Below are 26,394 nucleotides of genomic sequence, written 5' to 3' on the forward strand. Positions count from 1 at the left end.
CCCCACTCCGGCCTATCACCCTGACTTTAACCTCCTTCCACCTATTGCATTTCCAACGCCCCTCCCCCAAGTCCCTCCTCCCTACCTTTTATCTTAGCCTGCTGGACACACTCTCCTCATTCCTGAAGAAGGGCTCATGCCCGAAATGTCGATTCTTCTGCTCCTTGGATGCTGTCTGACCTGCTGCGCTTTTCCAGCAACACATTTTCAGGTCAGCTAACATCATCCCTAGGATCGATCTGAGAACTGGAGCAGGGACAATCTATCCTCTCAAGGCAGTGTTCAACAATGAGATAAATCAAACTCCAGACTCAGTGCTTCAATAACGTGACAAGGTTCATTCACCCTTCCAACATAGTGTTGAGGGAGCTCTGCTCTTTTCGTGCTTTAAGACGTTATGACGGGCAATGAAGAAGGCATTTGGTACACTCGCCTTTATTGGTCAGTGTATTGAGCACAGGAGTTGGGAGGTCATGTTGCAGCTGTATGGGACATTGGTTCGGCCACTGTTGGAATACTGCAATCATTTCTGGTTTCCCTGCTAAAGGAAAGATGTTGTGAAGCTTGAAAGGGTTTAGAAAATATTTACAAGAATGTTGCCAGGGTTGGAGGATTTGAGCTACAGGCTGAGGCTGAATAGACTGGGATTATTTTCCCTGGAGTGTCGGAGGCTGGGAGATGACCTTGTAGAGTTTTATAAAATGATGAGAAGCATGGATAGAGTGAATAGCCAAGGGTTTTTTTTACCCAGAGTAGGGGAGTCCAAATCTGGAAGACATAGGTTTAAGGTGAGTGGGAGAAGATTTAAAAGGGACCTGAGAGGCAACTTTTTCATGAAGGGGGTGGCATGTGTATGGAATGAGCTGCTAGATGAAGTGGTGGAGGCTGGTACAATTACAACATTTAAAAGGCATCTGGATGGGTATACAAATTGGAAGGGTTTAGAGGGATATGGGCCAAATGCTGGCAAATGGGACTATATTAGGTTAGGATATCTGGTTGGCATGGATGAGTTAGACCAAATGGTCTGTTTCTGTGCTGTATATCTCTATGACTACGATCCCCCCAACTTACTCAATTCAATTTAGTCAAGCAATTTCTGAGCAAGCACCAGTGAGAAAAGAGTTCAAGTGCCTTGCTTCAGGGAAGAGAATCTGCCATCTCAGCCCAGCTCAGACTAACATCTGACTCAGACCCATAAGGTACAGTTGATGCTTAATGCCCTCTGAAAAGATTGGGGATGCCATTTAATTATGCAATCACTCAGAAGATGGATCACCAAAAGGTAATTAGGTTTTGGCTAATAAACGTACCTTTGGCAATGTGGCCTGACAACAATCATTTCAAAGGAAAAAAACAGGAGTCAGGTTTATAGTTTCATTTATGAAAGGCCTTTTGTTTTATTAAGGGAGCAAATTTAATATACAGTAGGAGAGATATTGCTGTAATTTCAACCCCTTTGATATTGCTCATTTTTTTCCTTAAAATTGGTTGAATTTTACAAGCAGTGTCATACTCCTCCGGGATGATACAAATGCATTTTCTTTGTCCCTAGCTTTTGGAAGACAATGATGCACATTAAGGCATGGAGCTAAGCCAAAAAATCCTTAAATCAGGGAATGCCTGTCCATATGGGTGAGCATCATCATTCTAGATATGTTTTACATGATTCCATTTTCTGCTTGTTCCTATTTGTGTGATTGAAACAACACGAAATAAGGAAGAGGCCAGACTCTGAAGCAAAACCAACACCAGGCATTGGCTCATCAATTTGTTGACCTGTGTAAGATGGAGCTTAGAGAGATGACGATCTTTGGCAACAGTATTACTGGTGAATTAACAGTCTGGTTCACACTGCATTACAGAGAATACTGGAGAACCTCACGCAGTATCTGTGGAGACACAAACAGAGTAAACATGTCAGACACTTCTGAAGAGGAAGAGTCATTTCAGACTCAAAGCATTCATTCTGTTTCTGCTGCCAGACTTGCTAACGTTCTCCAGCATTATCTGTGTTTCATAGAGTGGTACAGTTGTACAACACTGAAACAGGACCTTCAGTCCAACTTGTTCATGCCAACTACTTGTCCTAAATTAATCTAGGGAAAGTGAAGAATGCAGATGCTGGAGATTAGAGTCGAGAGTGTTGTGCTGGAAAAACACAGCAGGTCAGGCAGCAGCCAAGGAGTAGGAAAATCGACCTTTTGGGCAAAAGCCCTTCATCAGGAATTCCTGATGAAGGGCTTTTGCTCAAAACATCAATTTTCCTGTTCCTCGGATGCTATCTGACCTGTTGTGCTTTTCAAGCACCAGACTCTTGACTCTAAATTAATCTAGTCCTATTTGCCAGTATTTGGCCTCTAGATCCTTCAAGTACCTATCCAGATGCCATTTAAATGATGTAAAAATACCAGCGTCTACTACTTCCACTGACAGCTCATTCCGAACACGAACCACTCTCTGTGTGAAAACCTTGTTCCTTAAGTTCCTTTGAAATTTCTCCCCCTCACTTTAAACCTATGCACTTTAGTTTTGGACCCCCTACCCTGGGGAAAATATCTTCGTTATTTACCCTATCTATGTCCCTCATGATTTTATAAACCTCTATAAGATCACCCCTCAGCCTCTGACACTCCAGGGAAAACAGCCCCAGCCTATTCAGCCTCTGCTTATAGCTCAAACCCTCCAACCCTGGCAACATCCTTGTAAATCTTTTCTGCACCTTTTCGCATTTCACAGCATCTTTCCTATAGCAGGGAGAACTGAATGCCATATTCCAATCATGGCCTAACTAATGTCCTGTACACACTGTAGCACATTTGCTTTCTCACTGTGGTAGAGAAAAATGGTGGAGAGATGCTGTTTAATGGAGTTAGGTGTTGTGTAAAATGAGTGGCTAATTCATTGCAACCCAAAATTAGCAATCTACTTGGCACAGATTCAACTGAAGTGCTGAGGAACTGCTGAACTGTAGCCTCTCACAGACCAGTAATTAAACTGTGTCGGCTCCATGAAGTGGATGTACAAGATCCTCTGTCACTACTCAAAGTAAACGGAAGTCTCCCCAGTGTCCCTATCAAACTTTACCTTGCAATCAACATCAATAAAATTGGGCAACTGGACATTGTTGTTTGTCGGCACTGGCTGTAGGTAAATTCGCTTCTATGTCTGCCCACACCAGAACGGTTATCACTTTTCAAAGTCTTTCATTGGCTGCAGGGCAATTTTGACTCATTCTGAGGTCATAAAAAACTCTCTATCAATGCAAATCTGTCTTTGTTTTCACATTCACTGTGTTCCCAGAAGGATTTGCCTTTGACATAAATCTGCTGTGATTGGGAAGATACTACCATATATAATTATACAGAGGCTGATTAAACACCCACTTAATAATTTTCATAACCATTCACCCACTGCAGTAAAGATGAAACCATCAAGGCATGTTTGACGTGCTGGCCTTAATGAAGTGCTAAGCAGTGGCAGCTGTCTTTGCAATCTAGATTTTCCTGGTCTGTTTGTCACCTGTTGCCGTGCTCTTTTAATTCTTTTCATTTTCTTTTCCATTTTATTCTAACTACATTTGAGATGTTCACGTTCAGCAGCACTCCACCATTCACTCTCACTGCTTTTTTTTCTGAAGGTGCTGCACATATATCGAGTTTTAATTTGACAGGAGATGGAATATTAAAGGTACTGGTAACAAATGATGTATGCTTTTGATCGTACCGACGAGGGATTAATCAAGATCAGGCCTCAATTTCTGAGTCATCATCAGGTTGAATTGCTTCTTATGTGTCCTCATATCCTTCATCACAATTTGCCAGCTTTTCCATTATCTTGCCGCACGCAGTCTTGTTGAGATTGCGAAGCTATTCAGCAGTCGACAGAAACATAGAAAATAGGAGCAGGAGTTGGCCATTCGGCCCTTCGAGCCTGCTATGCCATTCAATTGCATCATGGGTGATCATCCAACTCAGTCCCCTGTTTCTGCTATTTCCCCAAACCATCTAATCCCTTTATCCTTAATACTTATATCTAACTCCCTCTTGAAAACATTCAATGTTTTCGCCTCAACACACTTTCTGTGGAGAGACTTCCACAGGTTCCCCATTCACTGGGTGACAAAATTTCTCCTTATCTCAGTCCTTCGTGATTTGCCCCTTGTCCGTAAACCGTGACTATGGTTCTGGAAGCAGCAATAAAGGGAGGCAAAGGTTATACAGTAGTTCCGAATCAATCGGGCTTCCTTTCCAATGCACAAGTACGTGCTCTTGGTCTCTGACACTGTGTAGACATTGTAAACATTGAGATGTATTGTAAACCAATAGGGAGGAACTATTCCTATTGGCAGAGAGATAGAGAACCAGAGATTTAAGGTGATTTATAAAAAGATCAAAAGGCAATGCAAGGTAAATTGATTGCACAGGTTGGGTGGCTGTGATCTCAAGAGGATGCAAATGCAATTGTGGCAGTCAGAAGGAAATGAAGTCAGTACTGGGTGGGAAGGACCAGAGGGAAAATGGGAATTGGGAGCTTCTCTTGTGGTAGAGCTATCATTGGCCAATGGGCCAAACTGACCTACTTTCTATGGTGTAACCATTCAATGTCTGGTCAAATCCCGACCCATCCAATTGTATATTATTGTGGTGCCAGACATTACCCTTGTGCATCCCTAGAGGCACTGTGAAATCTCTAGGTTGTCATCACTCTTCCATGTTTTTCTGCATAGATTTCAAAAACTAATTTCAGTGGGACTGGTTGCGTGCTCCTTCCTACCAGCTTTACAATCCGATCACGTTCCAGATCAATACTGAGGTTTCATCAAGAAACTTAAATTGACAACAAGCATGAGTAATCATGTCTGAGCATCAACTGCAAACGTCTGCATAGAATATTTTCAGTTCATAGCCAAAGGGGTGCTCTACCCATATCGTATGATGGAATAAAACAAAGAACTGTGGATACTGGACATCTGGAAGAAACAAAAACAGAAAATGCTGGAGAAACTCAGCAGGTCGGTCAGCATCTGTGGAGAGAAAGCAGAGTTAATGTTCGAAGTCCAGTGACCCTTCCTCAGAATTGGTAGGAAATGGCGGTATTTATGTTGTTGACAGGTGGTGGAGTGGCGGGCGGAAGGACTGAGTAGATAGATGTGAAGGGAGCACAGTCAGAGATCAAACAGGAACGTGGAGCCAAGGTAAAAAACCTGGAACAGTCCTGTTAAATACACAAGCAAGGTTAAGCTGTTGCACCGTCCATTCCTGCTTTTGTAATTTATTTATTAGATTGATACATCATAATATCCTGCCTGTAGATTGTCACTTTGCTGCAGTCGAGAGATTCTAGTCTCTCCGTTGATCCCAAGAGAGATGTAGTCAAGCGTTCTGAACTCCTGCCCCCCTCCCCCACACCACCAATGGTAAGGTCAAAGGTTAGGAGCCTGTCAAAGCATAGGCCGAAACAAGTCCTCAATGGTGATCCAGGTGGAAGATATTCATGTGATAGCAATGGCTGTGATGTGTGAATGGGTGAAGACTGCAGCATGACAGAGATCTTTAGTTATTGATCTTTCCTTGCCACTGGTGCTGGGCCTTCCTTCCATCAAGCACCTTGTATTTGCTACGACACAACAGCATTCCAATGTTGAAAGATGCCCCATGCGAGGCGTTTACCACCAACAATGATTACAATCTATTCAGACATCTGCAAGTATTTATCTAGATAGATTACATGAGTGACAAGGATCTTTTCCCTCGGGTGGGGGAGTTCAAGACTATTTTTAAGGTGAGAGGGGAAAGGTTTAAAAAGGACCTGAGGGACACCTTTTTTACACAGAGTGGTTCGCGTGTGGAATGACCTACCAGATTAAGTGATGGATGCGGGTCCAGTTTTGACATTTAAAAGACATTTGGATAAGTTCATGAATAGGAAAGGTTTGGAGGGATATGGGTCAGGAGCAGGCAGATGGGACTAGTTTAGTCTGGAACATGGTCAGCCTGGACTGGTTGGAGTGAAGGGTGTGTTTCTGCACTGTATGACTCTATGACTCCATGAGTTCAGATGTTGGTAAATATAGTACATAATCAAATTAACAAAAACAGATAGAATTGATGGGCTAAAGGGCCTTTTCCTGTGCTACAGTAAGGCAGCAGTGCTAACCACTGAACCACTGTGCCATTGGTAGACTGCAGTAAAATACAAGCTGCTGCTTGTTTGTTATCTGGTGTTTTCTTTTGAGGATATAAAAAAAATAGATTTCAACTGCGCCTAGTCCTGGTGCATGACACTACAAATCAGTCTGCCTTCTTTCAGTTATTATAAATTGATATATAGTTCATTAACTAGAAATGACAAAGTCTGCGAGATCAGTTTGTGGCTAACTCCGTGTATGGCTTGCAGTTAACAGCTTTGGATAGCAGGTTTATTGGACAAATTAAAAATCTAATTAGTTTGGCTAATTACTGATAGTTCGCAGTTTTTGCAATGATTCCAAGTGCTGATAGAGTCTCATCCTTTTGACTCGGATCAGTGCAGTCGGATGTCTCAATCTCTTGTGAAATGCTTGAACCAGATTCTCAGCCATCAGAGTGGTGAGCTTTCACTAGCAGGTGAGTTGTATGGTTCCTCCTGGATTATCTCTGTTGGGTCTAACCACATTCCACATTGGTAGCTGCGCCAGGACTAGGCACAGTTAAAATCTATTTTTTTTATTGTCAAAGAAAGCTCCAGATGACATACAAGCAGCAGCGTGTATTTTACTGCAGTCTACAATGGCATGGTGGCTCAGTGGTTAGCACTGCTGCCTCACTGCACCAGGGACCTGGGTCCATATTCCATCCTTGGGTGACTGTATCCTTGCAGTTTGCACAATCTCCCTGTGACTGTGTGCATTTCCTCTCACAGTCCAAAGATGTGCAGGTTAGGTTGGATTGGCTATACTAAATTGCCCATAATGTTCTGGGATGTGTAGGCGAGGTGGATTATCCCTGGGAAATGCAGGGTTACAGGGATGGGATAGGTCTGTGTGGGATGCTGTTCGGAGGACCAGTGTGGACTTGATGGGCCAAATGGCTTGCTTCCACATTGTAGCGATCTATGATCCTATAATTACCCCTTATTCATTTACATTCCATCATTTTGATCTTTATAATTACCTGCATACGTTTCTGCCGGATTCGACCCTTTTATATTTAAATGGTTTCAGATGAAGTACTTAGAGTTAAAATCACATTAAAAGGCATTAGCCCCTGTTACATTGTGTTAAAAGACTCAGCGGATTGCACTGCTTCCCCTGAAGGCAGGACTTGCCTCTCTGGATTGGGAGACTGGAAAATTTCTGAGTCCGAGAAACCAACATGGGGAAAGTGCTTTGGATGCTCCCATATTCACCCTGGCTGTGGCCCAGTGACCCAGTGGCCTTGCAGTGTCAGGGACCTGGGTTTGATTCCAGCCTGAGATGATTGCCTGTGTGGAGTTTGTACATCCTCCCTATACCTGCGTGGGTTTCTCCCCGGGTGATCTGGTTTCCTTCCATAATCCAAAGATGTGCAGGTTAGGTGGATTGACCATGGGAAATCACCCATGGTGTTCAGGGATGTGTAGGCTAGGTGGATTGGCCATGGGAAATTGCCCATGGTGTTCAGGGATGTGTAGGCTAGGTGAGTTAGACCTGGGAAATGCAGGGTTACAGGGATGTGTAGGCTAGGTGAGTTAGCCCTGGGAAATGCAGGGTTACAGGGAGTGTAGGCTGGTGAGTTAGCCCTGGGAAATGCAGGGTTACAGGGAGTGTAGGCTAGGTGAGTTAGCCCTGGGAAATGCAGGGTTACAGGGATGCAGTAGTGCTGCACTGTTGAATGTTTTGCCTTTCAGAGAGACATTAAACTGAAACTTCCTGTCTGGTTGGGTGGATACAATCAATCCTATTGCTATTATTTCAGAGAAGAGTAGAGGAGATACATCTCCAGTCTTCTTTCCAATATTTATCCTTCAATAATCATCACAGAATGCAGATTATTTTGTCATTATCACGTTGCTGCTTTATAGGAGCTTCCTGCATGGAAATTGGCTGCCAGATTTCCTACATTACATTAGCAACTGTAATTAAAATTGGAAGGGCTGAGTGACATTCAGTGATTGGGAAGCATGCTGTATAGATCCATATTTTTGCTTTGACATCCTTAAAACTCAATCATTTCCATATTTAAAACACCTCTGCAGAGAAGTTATAATTGATGTGAAATGCAAAATTATGATAGGCTCCTAAGCAGCACAAGTGACACCAACAAAAGTCTCCAATCAAAATCTTTACATGGCATTGAGGTCTGTCTTTGAGACGTCAATGTTATGAAGTGAACCAATCCTTATTAATTTCACCCAAGAAATTATCAATACAATATTTTATTTCACACACAATCCATCATTGTGACGAAATTTAATGTAGAATTACGAGTAGTCCACTCAGTCCCAAAACCACTTAGAGTCATAGAGTCATAGAGATGTACAGCACTGAACCACGCCCATCCATGAAGACCAGATATCCCAACCCAATCTAGTCCCACTTGCCAGCACCCGGCCCATATCCCTCCAAGCCCTTCCTATTCATGTACCCATCCAGATGCCTTTTAAATGTTGCAATTGTACCAGCCTCCACCACTCGCTTTGGCAGCTCATTCCATACAGGTACCACCTTCTGAGTGAAAACGTTGCCCTTAGGTCTCTTTTATATCTTTCCCTTCTCACCCTAAACCTATGCCGTCTAGTTCTGGATTCCCCACCCCAGGGAAAAGACCTTGTCCATTTACCGCATCCATGCCCCTCATGATTTTATCAACCTCTATAAGGTCACCCCTCAGCCTCCGACGCCCAGCCTATTCAACCTCTCCTTTTAACTTAAATCCTTCAACTCTGGCAACATCCTTGTAAATCTTTTCCGAACCCTTTAAAGTTTCACAACATCTTTCCGATAGGAAGGAGACCAGAATTGCACACAATATTCCTACAGTGGCCTAACCAATGTTCTGTCCAGCTGTAACATGACCTCCCAACTCCTGTACTCAATACTCTGACCAATAAAGCAAAGCATACTAAATGCCTTCTTCGCTATCCTAACTACCTGCGACTCTACTTTCAAGGAGCTATGAACCTGCACTCCAAGGTCTCTTTGTTCAGCAAAGAGGACCTTAATATTAAGTGTATTAGTCCTGCTAAGATTTGCTTTCCCAAAATGCAGCACATCACAATTATCTAAATTAAACTCCATCTGCCACTCCTCAGCCCATTGGCCCATTTGATCAAGATCCCATTGTACTCCGAGGTAACCTTCTTCATTGTACAATACATCTCCAATCAGTAAAACTTACTAACTATAACACTTATGCTCACATCCACATCATTTATATAAATGATGAAAAGTAGTGGCCCCAGCACCGATCCTTGTGGCACTCCACTGGTCACAGGCCTCCAGTCTGAAAAACAACCCTCTACCACCATCCTCTGTCTTCTACTTTTGAGCCAGTTCTGTATCCAAATGGCTAGTTCTCCTTGTATTCTGTTAGATCTAACCTTGCTAACCAGTCTCCCATGGGGAACCTTGTCGAATGCCTTACTGAAGTATAGATCACGTGTACTGCTTTGCCCTCATCAATCCTCTTTATTACTTCAAAAAACTCAATCAAGTTTGTGAGACATGATTTCCTATGCACAAAGTCATGTTGACCATCCCTAATCAATCCTTGCCTTTCTGAATACACGTTAAGGAGAAAGTGAGGTCTGCAGATGCTGGAGATCAGAGCTGAAAATGTGTTGCTGGAAAAGCGCAGCAGGTCAGGCAGCATCCAAGGAACAGGAGAATCGACGTTTCGGGCATAAGCCCTTCTTCAGGAATGAATACACGTTAATCCTGTCACTCAGGATTCTCTCCAACAGCTTGCCCACCACTGATGTCAGGCTCACTTTCAGCAATTAGGTTAGATCATGACTCCTTTTGATTTTGCTCTTTATGACCTGGCCCTAATATTGAAATTTTGATCATCTTTGTTTTCATTTCCACAGCCACAAGAAATAGTTTATCTGTATTTACCCTATTAATGCTTCAAACACATCAATCTCAACTACCTTTATTTAAGGCAATTTGAGCCAGGTGTGCACAACTAATGCATTGTTAAATTTCTCATAACTTCTGTTGATTGTTGTTCAGGCAATTCATTAAAATTCTACCATCATTATTTTAATCGCTTATCCACAGAGAGAGAGTGAGGAAGAGATAATCTCTTAAGCTCGTCATTGGAAAATCACCAGCAGTTTGTGGAGTGATTCAACTCAACGTGTGGTTTATGTTATATGTTCCACATTTCTAAACCTCCTGTTGATCGAGTCAAGCATTTTATCGACTGTCTGTTTACTATTGCTGGAGAAACGAGACCTGTAGATGTAGCTTTTGGTCTTCCAGGCAGTCTGCAGGTTGCAAATAGGGTTCTGGAGTATTTTTGCAAGTTGATTTGTATGCAAAGTGAAACACAAGGCCAAAAGTGGAAAGCAGTGACTTGTAATTACAAGAAATGGCCATATGTTGTGTGTTTAGAATTACACTCATGCAATGGATCACCTTCGTAAGTATGAATGTTTGTTTAAGTCAGATGTTTGCAAATTGGAGACATCCCACCTATGTTCTGGCATAGTTGCTCAGTGGTTAATGCTGCTTCTCACAGCGTCAGGGACCCAGATACAATTCCAGCCTTGGGCGACTGTCTGTGTGTGGAGTTTGCATGTTCTCCCTGTGTCTGCATGGGTTTCCTCCTGCAGTCCAAAGATGTGCAGGTTAGGTGGATTGGCCATGCTAAATTTCCCATAATGTCCTGGGATGTGCAGGCGAGATGGCTTAGCTATGGGAAACACAGGGATAGAGGGGCAGGGTGTTCTTTTGTGGGTGGGGGTGGGGGGGAAGTCATTGTAGGCATGAAGAGCCACACAGCCTGTGATTCTATGAGGACAGAATCACAAGAATAACAAGCCTCAAATGGAACCACAAATTTTACCTCATGAGAAAAGGATGACAATTGATTGGCGAATGGACTATATTTGTTAGCGGCATTTCCAGGGAAAAGGCACCAAGGAGCAGTTAAAGAAACAAGCAAAGCAATATCTTGACCAATCAAAGTCGACTTGCCTGGGTTGAATTTAAACAAATGGTAGGAGATTAATTGTTCTCTGGTGCATTCTACAAGGACAATGCTTCTATCATTTACAGCCTACTTATCAACCAATCAGGACCCTCACTGCATGTCAGAATAATAGATTCCCTACAGTGTGGAAACAGGCCATTTGGCCCAGCAATTCCATGCTTACCCTCCGAAGAGTATCCCAACCAGACTCCTTCCCCCACACTATTACTCCACGTTTCCCCCCGACTAATACATCTAATCTATACATCCCTGAACACTATGGGCAATTTAGCATTGCCAATTCACCTAACCTGTACACTTTTGGACTGTAGGAGGAAATCCACACAGACATGGGGAGAACGTGCAAACTCAACACAGACAGTCGCCGAGGCTAGAATTGAACCCAGATCCCTCATGCTATGAGGCAGCAGTACCAACCACTGAGCCACTATGCCGCACCATGTAGTATAAATTGTTGTTCCCATTGAGATTTGCTGTTCCTGATTTTGTCCTGATGAATGCAAAATGTAATGTTTGAACAGCATGCCTCTTTTTATAGTTGTATTTGAGATCTGCACGGCCAAATAATTGCCTTTTTAATACTTAATCAAAGACTCAATTTTGAGTATCCATAATTCCATAAGACAGCCATACATTAGCATGGCATCAAAGGCAAAATAGTGCAGATACTGGAAATCTGAAACAAATGCAGATAATCACAGGATCCCTAGAGTGTGGAAGTAGGCCATTCAGCCCATCAAGTCCACACCGAACCTTTGAAGAGCATCCCACCCAGACCCACCCTCTCTCTGTAACCCTGCATTTCCCATGGCTAATCCACTTTGTCTGCACATCCTTGGCCACTATGGGCAATTTCCCATGGCCAATCCACGTAACTTGCACAGCTTTGGACTGTGGGAGGAAACTGGAGTGTCCAGAGGAAAACCACGCAGACACGGGGAGAATGTGCAAAACTCCACGCAGGCAATTTCCCAAGGTTGGAATCAAACCTGGGTCTCTGGTGCTGTGAGTCAGCAGTGTTAACCACTGAGCCACTGTGCTGCCCCTAAAGTGCTACAGAAACCCAACAGGCTTGGTATCAGTGGTGGAGACAGGAACAGAGTTAATAGCTCTTCTTCAGAACTGCTGAAAATGAGTCATCGGGCTTGAAAAGTTAACTCTGTTTTTCTGTCTTCCTGGATGCTGCCAGGTCTCCTGAATATCGGCAGGAATTTCTGTTTTTGTGCAGTTGTCACATTTAAGAATTTTCTGAAATTGTTAGGAGCCAACTTAAAGTACCTTTGCTGTTGCAGTGGAGGAAATGTAGCTGCTAATTTGTGAACCACAAATTTTCACAAACTGCAGCATGATAATGAGCAGATCATATGTTTTGAGGATAATTATCAGCCAGACATTGGAAGGACTGCTTCCTCTGCTTTGAAGCCCCAAAGGAGCAAGTAAGCAGTTCTTTTATTTTTTTTTAAACATTCTGTTCAAACAATGACACCCCTGACAGTATGGTATTCCCTCAGCATTGCACTGGAGTGGGCAATGTTTTGACCATGAGTTCAAATCTGAAGTAGGATTGAGCCCCCAAGCCTTCTGACACAGAGATGAGAGTCCTCCCAACTTAGCCATGGTGCGTAAGTTAGCTTGTGTTCAATTGTGAAAAACAACAATATTAATTTGTATCACTGCGTTAAGTTACCATCTGTCTGGCATACTGAGGTGATCCACGACAAACATAGAGGATGTGCAGAGTTGAGAGTGCGGTGCTGGAAAAGCACAGCAGGTCAGGCAGCAGCTGAAGAGGAGGAGAATCAATGTTTCGGGCAAAAGGGTTTATGCCCGAAACGTCAATTCTCCTGCTCCTCGGATGCTGCCTGACCTGCTGTATTTTGCCAGCACCACATTCTTAACTCTGCTCTCCAGGATCTGCAATCCTCACTTTCTCTGTGCATCCCACAGAGGAGCAGAATTAATCTTAAGTCTAATTCGTGCTCTCATTGGTGTAGCTCTAAACTCCACTGGTTTCAGTATCAATCATGAAGTCACTATTCTGCCTCTGTCACCTGGTGATGGAGAAGTTAGTGGGAGCAGTTTCATGCACACTGCTCTTCACACTCATGTAGCTCCACTGATTGATATCAAATAAAGGGTCATTCCTGATGGCAGTGGGGTGACGTTAGACTGAGACGATTGCACATTGCTCGGTCTCAGTGCTGACAGGCAAATCTCATTGCAGTTTCAAACTAGGATGGCTTTCCCAGTAGATGCGGTATTCACATCAGTAAGAAACTAACCAAGCCGTGGCTGGAGAATGGGTGGAGGTGGGGGCGTGAGGTATCTGTATGCCCTGAACAGTTCATCAGTGCCGACCCTTTGCAATTTAATTTTGGAATTGATGATCTTCCCCGAGCAGATATCTCTTTTGCAGCTTACACAAGAATGATCTGAAGGGAAAATCCGCCTGGGTCAACAGGTGTGGACTCCCCTCACTTCCTAAGGTTCTGAAGGATTCCCAATACAGACTCAGTGGGAGCCTTCCAAAGCAAACACAAACTCTACTGCAACCAGGAGAGACAGGGCCCAACTCTTCATTTGGTTTCAGGGATGGCTTTCCTGCGTGGGTGTTAGATGCCATGGTGTGAGAGAAATAGATTTTTTCCTTTACATTGGTACTACGTGTCCTGATTGTCCTGATTAGTATAACTTTGCCAAAATAGCCCCTTTTCACCAATACTCAAGCCCAAATCCTCTTGTGTCTCCAAAATCATTCAAGTTTCCACATGAGTTCTTTTCTCCATTCACCTCATACCCTTGGGATCTTCGTTAAACACCAACAAAGCTAGGCTTTCCTTTGACGTTAAGCAGAGATTTTAAAATGATGTGTTGTGAAATACTGATATGGTTGCTGTTAATTGAGCTGCAGTAGACAACTAAAGGTGACACGGATTGATATTATCTCCTTCTGAAGTACAGAGAAGTGATGCTGTGTCAGGTGGACTTGCTGCTCATTATCCAGAGTTCGTAAGGAGTCAAGAATGTTTTTGTCTTTATTCTTTCAGAACATGGGTATTACGGACAAGACCAGTATGTGTTGCCCATGTCTAATTGCCCCTGAGCTGATTGGCTTCCCAAGCCATTTCAGAGAGCAGTTGAGAGACAACCATCTTGCTGTGCTCTGGAGTCACATGTAGGCGAAAGTGAGGACTACAGATGCTGGGGATTAGAAAGTGTGGTGCTGGAAAAGCACAGCAGGTCAGGCAGCATCCAAGGAGCAGGAGAATCAAAGTTTCAGATTAAGGGCTTTTGCCCAAAACATTGATTCTCCTGCTCCTCAGATGTTGCCTGACCTGCTGTGTTTTTCTAGCACCACACTCTCGACTGGAGTCACATGTAGCTCAGTCTGAGTGCGGAATGCAAATTTCCTTCCCTAAAGAATATTAGTGAACCAGATGGGAGTTTACAACAATTGATGATAGTTGTCATTTCAGAGAATAGCTTTCAGTTCTAAGTTTTTTTTAATCAACCTGTTCTGAGATGATACTGACACATCTCTGACGCATATGGGACTCAAATCTGGGCACTTGGGCTCAGAGGGAGGGACACTACTACAGTGCCACAAGAGCCCCCTTCTATGTCTTTTTGTTAATGAATTGAATTCAAATCACAGAGTATTAGCCTGGAAATCTAGATGACGATTCCAGTAACATTAACAGTGTAACTCCATCTCCTCCTGAACTTGAAAGAGCTTTAATTATTTTATACTTCACTAACCACGAAAGAGGTTCTGAGAGAAGCAACTTCCATGACAGGGAGAAGCAATGAGAGATCATTGTAGAAGGTTTTGAACTTGTGGTCATTGTCACTGGAGTGTCAGGTATCGCAGCTGAACAAAGTATAGGACATCTTATAGAAGAATGTAGCTGAAACTTGACTTCAACAGGACAATATCAACTAGTCAATGTAACAACCTGACCACCTTGCTCAAAAGGGAATAAAATCTGTTCCAGGTATTGATCCTGTGTTTCCCTACTGTGGCAGGAAGAATTGAGGAGTTGAATGTTATTTAAATGCAGACAGGTACGGAACCGAGGGATTTTGGAAACTCATGCTTAAACCACAAAACATTTGCAGCTAAGGTCAATGAGTAATAGGAAAGGTAAGTGGAATGTTGCCTTTATTCCAAACAGAAAAATGTATACATGGCAACAAAAATTGCTGAAACTATACGAAGCACTATCTAGACCACAGCTGGAATACTATGAACAATTCTGGGCACTTATCTATTGAAAGATACACTGGCAGTAGAGGCAGTCCAGAGAAGGTTTACTAGACTAATAACAGGTATGAGGGACTATCTCTTAAGGAGAGGTTGAATAGGTTGGACCTGTACTCATTAGAATTTAGAAGAATGAGAGGTGATTTTATTGAATAATACAAGATTCTTATGATTTGGAGATGCCGGTGTTGGACTGGGGTATACAAAGTTAAAAATCACACAACACCAGGTTATAGTCCAACAGGTTTAATTGGAAGCACTAGCTTTTGGAGTGCTGCTCCTTCATCAGGTGGTTGTGGAGTATAAAATCGTAAGACAAGAATTTATAGAAAAAGGTTATAGTGTAACGGAACTGAAATGATATATTGAAAAAAACCTGGACTGTTTGTTAAGTCTCTCATCTTTTAGAATGACCATGTTGGTTTCAGTTCTTTCATATATAAGTTGCAGAACTTTTTAAAAATTACATTCTCAAGTGAACTTTAACAATTGGTGTCATGTTCCCTGCATTTCTATAGAAACTTGATATCTGGGTCAATATATGCGATCGTTTTGGAGTTCCTCTCCACTTTAAGCTGGCAATTGTTAAAGTTCACTTGAGAATGTAATTTTAAGAAGTTCTGCGATTTACACATGAAAGAACTGAAACCAATATGTTCATTCTAAAAGATGAGAGACTTCACAAACAATCCAGGTCTTTTCAATATATCATTTCAGTTACATCACACTGTAAACCTTTGCTATAAATTCTGTGTCTTACGATCTTACACTCCACAACCACCTGATGAAGGAGCAGCGCTCCAAAAGCTAGTGCTTCCAAATAAACCTGTTGGACTATAACCTGGTGTTGTGTGATTTCTAAAATTCTTATGGGACTTGACAGGGTAGGTGTGTTTCCACTTGTGGGAGAGTCTAGGGCCAGAGGGCACAATCTCAGAATAAGGAGTCACATATTTAAGACAGAGATGAGGAGGAACATCTTCTCTCAGAGGGTAGTGAATCTGTGGAATTCTTTACTGTAGAGGGCAACAGAGGCTGGTTTGTAGATGCTGGTGTTGAACTGGGGTGAGTATATTCAAGGCTGAGTTGACAGATTTTTAATTAGTATGGGGCTCAAAGGTTATATGGAAAAGGCAGCAAAGTGGGGTTGAGGATTATCAGATCAGCCATGATCTCATTGAATGGTAAAGCAGACTTAATGGGCTGAATGGCCTACTTCTGTTCTCCTGTCTCATGGTCTTAAGGTCTCATGAGAATATGCTCAGGGACTGATCCCCACCAGTAACCAAACTGCAAAATATAAAACTTGTGGTCTGTCAAGTCAAGGATGTTGCCAGGGTCGGAGGGTTGGAGCTACAGGGAGATGCTGAATCGGCTGGGGCTACCTTCTCTGGAGCGTTCGAGGTTGAGGGGTGACATTATAAAGGTTTATAAAATCATGAGGGGCATGGATAGGGCAAATAGGCAAGGTCTTTTCCCTGGGGTGGGCAAGTCCCAAACTAGAGGGCATAGGTTTAGGGTGAGAGGGGAAAGGTATAAAAGAAACCTAAGGGGCAACTTTTCATGCAACGAGTGCCGTGTGTGTGGAATGAGCTAAGAGAGGAAGTGGTGGAGACTGGTACAATTACAGTATTTAAAAGCATCTAGACAGGTACATGAATAGGAAGAGTTTTGAGGGATATGGGCCAAGTGCTGGCAAATGGGACAAGATTATTTGAGGATATCTAGTCGGCGTGGGTGAGTTGGATGGAAAGGTCTGTATCCATGCTGTACATCTCTATGACTCTATGACACTAAGGCTGTACTCATTGGGCCATTATTCATTGGAGTTGAGAAGACTGTGCTACAACTTTATTGAAACATACAAGATTCATTGGTGACTTGTCATGGTAGATGCAGAAATGTTGATTCCCTTGTGGGAGATTCTAGGACCAGAAGGTATCATCTCAGAACAGGGGGTTGTCCATTTTGAACAAGCATGGATGCAGAATGACTCAGAGGACTCACAGCACCAGGGACCCAGGTTTGATTCTAGCCTTGGGTGCCTGTCTGTGTCGAAGTTTGCACTCTGGGTTTCTGCCGGCTGCTACGGTTTCCTTCTACAGTCCAAAGATTGGCAGCTTGGATGGATTGGCCATGGTAAATGTAGGCTTATGGGGACACAGTGGGATGCACTTTGGAGGGTTGGTACAGACTCAATGGGCCAAATGGCCTGTATTACACTGTAGGGATTCCATGACAGAGAACAGGGGGAATTTCTTCTCTCAGAGGATTGTAAATATGTAGAATCTTTTAGCACAGCAAGCTGTTGAGTCTGTGTCACGAAGCATATTCAAGATAGAATGATACTTAATCAGGAAGGGAATCAAGGGCAGTAGAGAAAAGACAGGAAAGCAGAATTGTCAATTCAGATCAACTATGACTTCATTTAATGGCAGAGTAGACCTAGTGGGCTGAATGACCTACTTCTACATATCATGGTCTAAACCTCACTGCTATATGACTTTTATAGTATTACCATTAGCTAGGTTCATCCCACAGGGATTGTACATCTTGTTCCATGAGTAACTCCTGATTGTCTCATTGTGATTAGCTTTAATTAAGTCCCCAACAGAACCAAATCTCTTCATATTAAAAGCAGGCTACTACATTTAAGGCTTTTGCAAGGGGACAGAATCATCTAATGGAACGGGTGCAGATGGCAATGTCATAGAAATCCCTCACTTCATAGCTCAGTTAGCCCTTGGATGAGGGGAACTTGTTTTATCTGTGATACCCTGACTTGCTAGACAGCAATGGACCTTCACAATCAACAGGATAACATTTCCGGATGCTCCCAATTTCCTCTTTGACATTCCCAGCCTTCAATTTGACAACAGATCAGCCAATGCCTGTAAAAAGATACATGCATCCAATTGCATGAAGTCTGTCAGATGGATATTTTCATTGTTTTACCTGTCTAGGCTGGGAAAAGACTGAAATTACTGCAACTTAATCGCTAGCATCGTCAGCGAGAAAACTAGACAGTGCCATAGATCAGTAACTTCCCCAGTGCAATGTCACATTAACTTAGTGAAAGGGCACACAGGATAACTAGAACTGTAAAACTATCTTCAATTGAATCCAAGTCCAGGTTTTCCGCCTATTGCATATTGTGAAAGGTGGTAAGTGTTGAAACCACAATTGTCTTTAAGTGGTTTACATTTGGACTGTCACTGATGAAGCTTGGAATGGATTAATTTACACGATTCTATGCCACTTGTTCTGGCAATGTATAAAGTGTTGAAAGCACTTAATGCCTGAGAAATACGAGAAAAAAAGACAAGACTCTGGGTCATTGTTATATATTAGGCGTTTGAAGTAGAAAGTGCTTGATAGTTGATCATTTTTCGCCACCTGGGCAAAGAAATTGTGGCAGACCTCAGTTGAGATTTAAAGGTGTAAAAAACTCTGGCTCAGAGTTAGGGACACTACCATTGCGTTACAACAGCTACAATCATGGCCTGGTATGTAAGGCCCTGATTACTGCCTGGTAGTTACCCCATTGTATCTATGTTTCTTACGAAGTGATTTTGTTGAGGCTTGGGCCTATTCTACAGCCAACAGTGGCTGTCTTTTCAGATGGACTCCATTCCATTGATAAGCATGCTGAAGGACTAATGCTGGCAACGTCATAATTGTCAATAAGCTACAAAATCATTTGCAGTTCATTACTGGAGACTGCGTGACAATAGTATAGTCAGATTAAGTCACTAAAGCCAACTCTCAAGTTTGGATGAGAATTGTGGCTTTGCAGACTTCGATCTTACCCTCAGAACCAGCTGACAACATTTTCCCAATACTCACAAGGTTGATGTGAACATTAAAGAGAGAATTACTTGACAAAATTTGTGGAAATTCTGTTTTATCAACCACCTGTTTGTAAGGACACGAAATGAAACAGGGAAACTGGGATAACACCTGATTTTCAGTTCCCACTTCCTGTCAAGCAAGTCTCGATATATGGTACAGGATGTTGGGAAATGCAATCTTACAATTCCAGATGTAATCCGACATTACAAAACCAAGAATATAATCAAGATAGAGTCACAGAGTAATAGTATGGAATGAAGCCATTCGACCCATCATTGCATGCGCTGATTCTGTAAAAGAGCTAATTCTAACTCGCCCTATTGTCCTAGCTGACTCCTTTTCCCTGAGCATTCTCCCCATTCAATTATTTATTCAGTTTCCTTTTGAAAGTTACTATTGAATACATTACCATTACCCTTTTAGGTTATGTATTACTAATATTAACAACATTATTTAAATTTTTTAAAAATACATTATATTTAAAAAGATCTAATTTTCACACTTTGGGAGGTCTCTCTCTCTCTCTCTTTTGCAAATTTAGTGGAGGCAGCAATGTCATAGTAAGATCACAGGACTTGTAATGCAAAACTCCATGTCAATATACTTGGGACATGGGTTCAAACCCCACCATGGCAGATGGCAAAATTTAAATTCAGTAAAATCTGAAATACAGAGATGGCCTAATGGTTATTGTTTTCAATTCTGGTCGCCCTGCTATAGGAAATATATTGTGAAACTGGAAAGGGTGCAAAAAGGATTTACAAGGATGTTGCCAGGGTTGGAGAGTTTGAGCTATAGGGAGAGGCTGAACAGGCTGGGGCTGTTTTCCCTGGAGTATTGGAGGCTGTGAGGTGACCTTATAGAGGTTTATAAAATCATGAGAAGCATGGATAGGGTAAATAGACTTTTCCCTTGGTTGGGGAAGTCCAAACCTAGAGGGTATAGGTTTAGAGTGAGTGGGGAAAGATTTAAAAGGGACCTAAGGGGCATTTTTTTCATACAGAGGGTGGTGCATGTGTGGAATGAACTGCCAGAGGAAGTGGTGGAGGCTGGTACAATTACAACATTTAAAAGGCCTCTGGATGGGTATATGAATAGGAAAGGTGTGGAGGGATATGGACCTGGTGCTGGCAAGTGAGACTAGATTGTGTTGGGATATCTGGTTAGCATGGATGAGTTAGGCGGAAGGGTCTGTTTCCGTGCTGTACATCTCTATGACTCTATGACTGTATATTATCATTGGTCAACTGTGTGAAAACATCTGGTTCACCAACGCCCTTTAGGAAAGCAAATCTGCAGAGATTACATGGTCTGGCCTACGTGTGACTCCAGAACAATAGCCATGTGGAGAAAGCTCACCACTGCTTCCTTAAGGACAATAATGAAAATAGGCAATCAATGCTGACAAGCCAGCGACGCCCTTGCCCCTGGAGAGAAATGAAAACTCTCAGCTGCCCTCTTGACAATTAGGAGAAGCATTAAATTCTGCCCTGACCATTGATGCTCACATCCCGTGAATGGATAAGAAAAATTATTATAACCTGTATTCATCAGTTACTGACTACCTTCTGTGAGTGTAAAGTTCCTCTTTTTAGTCAGTGGATAGCACAGGACTTTAGCATGTCTGAAAAAGGACACGTTATCAAATATTTTTGTCCTGCATTTAGCAAGATATTTAGGTTTAGGTTGAGGTTAATTGTCACATCTACTCAAGTTCAAATGTACAGGGACACAGTGAAAAGTTTACAAGTTGCTGCATATGGTGCCATCTTAGGTAAAGGGTATCTAAGTACAAATCTTAGGTGCAAAATAGAGAAATAAAGAAAAAAGTATTATTACATTACAGCTATTCATAGCATGAGTTAGAAAAATAAGAAATAAAGTTAGATAGATAAATATTTGCCATTGTCCTGAAGAGTGCAAAATGACTAGGATGCAAGATGGCGTCAGATATGGTCAACTCCTTGCGAGTTCCTGTGTGCAGATCTAAGTTTCCTATTTCCTATAATGGTTCTACACTCTTTAAACTTAATAGCATACGTCTAAAAATTACTAATAACTATGTTTTATCTAAACTCACAGATTTGAAGCTCCTCCAATCCTCAAAGCCAGCTTACTGAATGGACTCACAAACTCTTAGCATTCACCTGTACCTGTGTTTTGGTTTTTGCCGCTGTTTACCTATTATTTCCTTATCTATGCTATTTAACTCTGTGATCTGCCTGTATTGCTTGCAAGACAAAGCTTTTCACTGTGCCTCGGTACACATGACAATAAATTCAATTCAATTCATAAAATGAAGTCAGACCCAAGTTGACGGTTACTTATGATATCAGAATGCTTCATTATTTTGAATACCTGTATTAAATTTCCCTTTGACCTTCTCTGTTCCCAGAAGAATTCCATCCTCTCTCATCTCTCCATGTAATGGAATCGTTTATCCTTGGGGATGGAGACTGAAAAAAAAGAAACAATCCATTGAATGGAAAGGCTGACGTATCACGCAAGCGTTCCAAATCCTCCTGCTCTGGCATCTACGTGTATTGATAATGACATATCTCCACAACGTTTTTTTCCTATTTTGCAAAATTATTGAAATTTTAATGAGTGTAAAAGACCATTCAGCCCAACAGAAGCCCTCCAGACAACAGACAGAGTGGATACGGAAACAAATGAAAACTTTGTCAGGGAGTTTTCCGATCATGAGCAGATCAATGAAGATTCCCAAAGTTTGGTTTGGTACTGCTGAGTTTTTTCTCAAGTCATACAGGAGGGATTTCTGCTGGGCAAATTGTGTTTCATTGTGCACAGCCTGAAATTGTTTTGTTTCCTGTCAGAGTAACTTCAATCTCCAGACCAAGTTTGACATCTAAAGTTTAAAAAGTCCTTCAGTCTTATTGCAGTTCTGCTTTCTGCATTGTGAAAAGGTACAGGTGGAGGTGCAAAAATAATTATAAAGATGGTGCCAAAACTGTCCTGGTACAGCTGTCTGGAAAGACTCAAATACATAGAATAATGTAACATGAATAAAGGCCCTTTGCTCTATCATGTTTGTGCTGGTCCTCAAACCTTCTCTAGGCCCACTTTCTGGCACGTAGCCTGTAGCTAGCATGCTATGGCATTTTAATTGTTCTGAAATAGTTCTGAAACATATTGCTGGTTCCTGTCTCTACTATCCTTTTCTGCATTGAATTCCAGATAACCAGCACCTTCTAGGTGAAAACAAACTCTCCTCAAATCTCCATGAAACATCCTGCTCCTTAACTAAAATCTACAGCTCCTGGATGTTGACCCTTTTACTAAGGGGAAATATTTCTTAGTATCTACCTGATACACTTCCCTCAACAGTTTGCACACCTTAGTCAGGTCCACCTCCAGTCTTCTCTGCTCTGAGGAACACAACCCCAATCTATCTTCATGAGTGAAACACTCCAGGACAGGTAATATTTTGGTAGATCTCTGCTGCAAACTGTACAAACTGGGGATCTTTTCCATAGGAAAGGGCAGACTGAAGGGAGACCTGATGCAGGGCCTTGAATTGATGATGGGGTGTGAAAGCGTACGTGTAGGGAAAGCGGTTTTATTTGTTGGGGAGAATAGAATTAGGCTTTGTAAACATATGACAGTCATGAATAAATTAAAAAAGGTATTTAGAAAAATCCTCCTCCACAAAATTAGGAACTTGGTGTTGCTGAGGTGAATTGCATAGTTGTAACTGAGTGAGACCTAGTTAAGTCTATGAAGATGGAGTAAGAGTTGACCAGCATTGACCAGTTCTAATGGAAAGTCAATGACCTGAGAAACTACCTTCATTTCTCACTCTACATACATGTGACACTTTCATACAGAGCCATAGGTTCAGATAGCATGGAAACAGACCTTTCGGTCAAACCAACCCACGATGAACATAATCCCAAACTAATCCAGTCCCACCCGCCCGTGCTTGGCCCATATCCCTCCAAACCTTTCCTATTCGTGTACTTACCCAAATGTCTTTTAAATGTTGGAACTGTACTGCATCCACCACTTCCTCTGGCATTTCACTCCACACATGAACCACTCTCTGTGTAAAAAAGTTGCCCCTCAGGTCCCTTTTTTAAGTCTTTCTTCTCTCATCTTAAAAATATGCCCCCTCGTCTTGAAGTCTCCCGCCCGAGGGAAAAGACGCCTGCCATTCACTGTATCTATCCCCATCATGATTTTATAAATCTCTATAATACCACTCTTCAGCCTCCTACACTCCAGTGAAAAATGTCCAAGCCTGTTCAGCATCTCCCTGTATCTCAAACCTTCCATTGCTGGCAACATCCTTGTAAATCTCTTCTGAACCCTCTCTAGTTTAATAATATCCTTCCTATAACAGGGCAACCAGAACTGTACACAGTACCCCAGAAAAGACCTCACCAATATCCTGTACAACCTCGACATGATGTCCTATGGTGACACCGTGGTTAGCACTGCTACCTCATAGTGCTGGGGACCTGGGTCCAATTCCAGTCTGTGTTGTATTTGTACATTCTCCCTGTGTCTGTGTGGGTTCCTTGTGGTTGCTCTGGTTTCCTCCCACAGTCCAAAGATGTGCAAGTTAGGTGAATTGGCTGTGCTAAGTTGCCCAAAGTATACAGAGTTGTGTAGGTTAGGTGCATTAGTCACAGCTAAATATAAGGTAGGGGGAATGGGTCTGGATGGGTTACTTTTCAGAGGGTTAGCACGGACTTGTTGGACCAAAGGGCCAGTTTTCACACTGTAGAGATTCTATTCTAATTCCTTTACACAATAGTCTGAGCAATGAAGTCAATTGTGCCAAATGCCTTCTTAACCACCCTGTCTCCCTGTGACATGGTCTAAGGATTCTGACTATGATAATGAGACACACCTACCTCAATACAGTTCCATTAAATGTGGTATGTCTTCATTAAACACTTAAGGAATAGTGCATATTTACAATGGGATCGGCTGCTTAGAAGTCCTGCAGCTTGCAGTCAATCACCAGCGCAGCAGAACAGCCTGTCGTGATGTTGCATTGTTTTCTTTGTACCTCTTCCTGTTATGATTGTATACCATACAAGGTAATATTGTCTTTCGCCCATTTATTGGGGATTCACTTGCAGCAAGGTCCTGTTTGAAGCTGTGGTTGAGTCTATTTTCTTGGTTCCCTTTCTAAAGCTAGCTTGAGAGAGAAAAAAAATAAGCAGTTGTTATCTTAAATAGTGTTATCTGCCTTCAATGCTGATAAGAAGGAAGCAATTTTTATGGCCACAGTTTATTCACAGAACAGTTTAAAAATCACTTTGCAGACTATAGCCAATCTGTGACCAAATTTCCTACACTGCCGCCTGTTCTCACATTTGCAATGTGATCTTCAATCCTGGCACCAGTATCTCCTTCAATGTTCTATTCTACCACCATGAGACAAATACAGTACTTTTCCACAACCAGCTTATGTTCATTGGATGGAAGAAGACTGAAGAGCAATTCGATGACTCAAAGTGATTAATACAATAAGGGGTGGATTAGGTCAAGTTGCCATAGTCCCAGAGAACTTCCGCATAGTCCCAGAGAACCAGAGGGCTGATTTCCCTTTAGAGAGAGAGAAAACTGGTGATGACCATACCTCAGGAAAGGGAGAGGTTAGGAAGGTAGGACCTTCATAGTAACCCCAACCTCATAGGAATTGAAACCAAAATGTTGGCATCACTTTGCTTTACAAACAGGATTGGACAAACAGGCAGAAAACTAGCCACCAGGATACATGAACATCAACTAGCCACGAAACAACATGACCCTCTCTCACTAGTATCCTAACATACAGATAAGGAAGGACACCACTTCAACTGGGCCAACACATCTATCCTAGGACAAGCCAAACAGCGACACGCATGAGAATTCCTAGAAGCATGACATTCCAATCGGAACTCTATCAACAAATGCACCAAGTTAGACCCCATCTACCACCCCCTGAGAAAAACAACCGGAAATGACATCACCATAGGTAATGATGTCACCACAGGCAATGACATCACAAACCTCAAAAAACCCAAATATATAAATAGAAAGCAGGAATCATGTGCACTGCACCATCTGAGGCCCACTGAAGGTGTTACCTAGTAGGGTGACGAAACGTCTGAAAATGAACCTTCCAGTTCAGCGAGCAAACCTACATTCATGTGTGTGCTTTTGGCTGTGTGTATTACTGCGTGTTTTGTATGTCTGTGTGTTGCTTTTACCTGTGTGTGTGTGTGAGTGTGCATGTGAGTGGATGGTTTTGTCTGTGTGTGTTGGTATATCTGTGTGCATGTGTGCGTGTGAGTGTGTGCTTTTGGCAGTGTGTGTGTCCATGGGTGAGGGTGTATGTATGTGTGTGCGCATGCATGTGCGAGTGTGTACTTTTGGCAGTGAGTACTGTCATAGCAACAACGATTACTGGTTTAGTGGCATGGAGCCATACTTTATGGCAGAAAACCAAAAGGTTTGTTTCCGCTGACCCAGAAGATTTATTCCTGTCCCTTTCCTGAACCGTGTTATCTCAGTTTCTACTGATACCTTAATGACCTCCATTTCCAGAAGGTTTCCAAACTTGCATTGAACCGAATTTAAATGGTTTTGCTAATTTTGTCTTGGATCTCAGAAATTTCAGAATCTTACAGGACAGCAGGAGATCCTTCGGCCCATCCACTCATAGAAAGAGCTATCCAATTAGCTCCACTCCCTAGCTCTTCCCTATTTTCTCCCCTTCAGGTGTTTATCCAATTCCATTTTAAAAGTTACCATTGTATACTGATTCATTGCACCTCTGTGCATAAAAACAATTCACCTGTTCCTTCTCTGTCACTTTTGCCATTCACATTAAAATTCTGTCAGTGGAAATAGTTGCAGCCAAGTTACCTTCTTAGTTACCTTATTAAACAGACTGTACCTTTTCTGTTGAAGGAGGGAAATCCCAATTTTTCGCATCACTACATCTAATTAAAGGTGATTTTGCAGAGATTGAAGGTTGCATGTTTTTACATTGGATAGCCACAAAATATATTTCTCATATCTTGATATCTGACAGATTTCACCTGTAGCAGGACAAGGGTAAAGAATATGTTTTAAGTA

General features: G+C 42.2%; 1 long non-coding RNA gene across 1 annotated transcript; it reads right to left on the bottom strand.

Moving 5' to 3' along the window:
• Positions 1 to 1,368: 1,368 nt before the first annotated feature.
• On the bottom strand, positions 1,369 to 24,277 carry LOC122559405. The gene is made up of 3 exons (XR_006314423.1): positions 24,177 to 24,277; positions 21,655 to 21,752; positions 1,369 to 1,892 (listed from the first exon to the last, which is right to left on the bottom strand). It is a non-coding gene; the product is annotated as an uncharacterized LOC122559405 (long non-coding RNA).
• Positions 24,278 to 26,394: the final 2,117 nt, after the last annotated feature.

Source organism: Chiloscyllium plagiosum, chromosome 19 (assembly GCF_004010195.1).
Source record: "Chiloscyllium plagiosum isolate BGI_BamShark_2017 chromosome 19, ASM401019v2, whole genome shotgun sequence".
NCBI lineage: Eukaryota > Metazoa > Chordata > Chondrichthyes > Orectolobiformes > Hemiscylliidae > Chiloscyllium > Chiloscyllium plagiosum.